The sequence below is a fragment of the Bos indicus genome, chromosome 28 (assembly GCF_029378745.1).
Source record: "Bos indicus isolate NIAB-ARS_2022 breed Sahiwal x Tharparkar chromosome 28, NIAB-ARS_B.indTharparkar_mat_pri_1.0, whole genome shotgun sequence".
NCBI classification, from domain to species: Eukaryota; Metazoa; Chordata; class Mammalia; order Artiodactyla; family Bovidae; genus Bos; species Bos indicus.
In genome coordinates, this window is record NC_091787.1 from 17,344,951 (window position 1) to 17,347,848 (window position 2,898).

Here is a 2,898-nt window from a genome sequence, read left to right on the forward strand (position 1 = left end):
ATGTGCCATTCATGAGAGTAAAGCTAGGATGCCCCTTCCCTTCTTCCAGCTTTCATTTCTTCGCCTTCAAAGAGGTAAGGAGATCTAACATCCCTTCAAGCTCAAAGGCTCCAAAGGTATGTTACTCAAAGTACAAACACAGACCAGAATCCGTCTTGAGTAAAATCCTTGTGTGAGCCCATCGGAAAGGAAATCAACAGCATGACATGAGTAAAAGAGCATTGTTAAGGCAACTGAAGCTAAAACATAGAAACTGGTTGATATTTGCTTTGGCTTCATGAAATTAGAGAAATGAGGTCTGTATCCTTTGGAAGATTTTGATTGAAAAGAAGATTTTTATTAAGTTTTAGAAAAGTCATGAGGCAAGGTTGAATTCTCTGATAGCTGCTCAGATAGTTCCTGAACATTCTCCCTTTAAGGGACTGGAGCTTTGATGAATGTGGCTGTCACCCCCAGAGGTGTCATGCACAGGATAATAAATGGCTCAGCACTGGGATGTTCAATCTTCTATGGAAGAACACAGAATACACAGATTCGAGGGGAAGCTGATTTTGCTTGGTGCTGAGTTTACATCTGGGCTGGTAGGTGTGCAGTTTTCAAATATGAATTACCAGCATGCTGTAGATCACTGGCACTCAGGCTATGAAGAGGTGTGTGCATGCCGCAGATCCAGGGATGTCTGAGAGCTCAGTCAGGTCTGACTCAACAGCCTTGAGAGTAGAAGCAACAGCAGATCCAGAAATACCAGCCACAGCAACTCAGGCTGCTAACTCTCAAGCCAAAATAAACCGGGCTGAATGAGCTTTTTTGTCACATCTGATTCAGCAGCATGCAGCTTAATGGACTGCTTCCCCTGAGAGAAGTGATGGACATCTGCTCTTAAATATGACTGACATTTTCCCCAGCTAGCATTTTCTCTAAAGTTTTTGTGTCCTAGATTGTTGAAGTTTAATCTTAAACTTTTTGCAGAGTTAATGAAAGAGGTTGTAATCTGCAAGTACAGACCCTGTGTGTCTTCCTTTTCTGAGATTGTTTTTGCTGTGATGGAGATTGCTAGAATGCAAGTCCTCCTTTCAGCTCACGGAATCTGTAAAAATAAATGTCACTGCTCCCTCACATGTGACAAATGAGCATCTTTTGTCCTGGACATGTACTAAGAAATGCTTTAGATGATTCTGAAGGTCCGAATAGTGCTTTTGAGTCTTCCATGGTGCTTTTGCATGAGCAGTGTCCCACTACTTTGAGCCTGGAAATACGGCTGAGTTCAGACAAAACCTCTCCAGAACAGCTGCATCCTTTGAAAAGAAGAGAAAAGATAATCTCCAAAATCATTCCAGGTCCACAATGAGCTCTTGCAATGTTTTAGGGGTCCTACAATGACTGTCTCACAGTGATTAAGAGCCATCACCTACAAAACATGTTTTAAAAAATAAACAACTTTCATTTCTTTTCAATCGGCCCTTTCAGATCTCCTTTCTTTTTTTGCATCCCCTCTTATATTTCCAAGTATATGTTGGGAGCTGGGAGCTTGGCTGGAAACGTAGGTCCTACACAAAACCCAGAGAGAACTAAAATGAACCCTTCACAGGCATGAAGACAGGTGGTAGGGCATGAATTTTTGGCAAGGTATAGTACCATTTGTGTGTGTGTGTGTGTGTGTGTGTCTAAAAGCCATAGATATAAATTTCCTCAAAAGCAAGGGTGATGACTTATTCATTCGTGTGTCCCTCGCATAGCTGGTATTGGCTTATAAAGACTTTAAAAGAGATTTGTTGAGGCCATTGATCAGTCATAGGGCAAAATATTATTCTACAGATACCATAAGAGTCAACATGGAGCATAGACAGATGAAGAAAGTAAGGTCCAATTCCAGAGTTTCCACAGGGTTAGGTTCCAGGCTTCAAATTCCCAAAAACCCTAAAACAGGTACTCTTCATTTCTCCACATGAGGTTTTGTGTTCCTTCATAGAAGTAATACTGATAAGATTGAGAGCTGAAGTTGTTCATCATAAAAATATAAATTAACCCACAGTTTTTACAACTCTTTGGTATTTTTTTTATCTTTAAAGACTTAATTAGTATATTATCCCATTTATAGGAACTCATCTAGCTAGCTAGCTAGTTGTCATCTATGTCTATCCATCTATCTGGGAATACCAGACCACCTGATCTGCCTCTTGAGAAATTTGTATGCAGGTCAGGAAGCAACAATTAGAACTGGACATGGAAAAACAGACTGGTTCCAAAGAGGAAAAGAAGTTCGTCAAGGCTGTATATTGTCACCCTGCTTATTTAACTTATATGCAGAGTACATCATGAGAAACACTGAACTGGAAGAAACACAAGCTGGAATTAAGATTGCCAGGAGAAATATCAATAACCTCAGATATGCAGATGACACCACCCTTATGGCAGAAAGTGAAGAGGAACTGAAAAGCCTCTTGATGAAAGTGAAAGTGGAGAGTGAAAAAGTTGGCTTAAAGCTCAACATTCAGAAAAGTAAGACCATGGCATCCGGTCCCACCACTTCATGGGAAATAGATGGGGAAACAGTGGAAACAGTGTCAGACTTTATTTTTCTGGGCTCCAAAATCACTACAGATGGTGACTGCAGCCATGAAATTAAAAGACGCTTACTCCTTGGAAGGAAAGTTATGACCAACCTAGATAGCATATTCAAAAGCAGAGATATTACTTTGCCAACAAAGATTTGTCTAGTCAAGGCTATGGTTTTTCCTGTGGTCATGTATGGATGTGAGAGTTGGACTGTGAAGAAGGCTGAGTGCCGAAGAATTGATGCTTTTGAACTGTGGTGTTGGAGAAGACTCTTGAGAGTCCCTTGGACTGCAAGGAGATCCAGCCAGTCCATTCTGAAGGAGATCAGCCCTGGGATTTCTT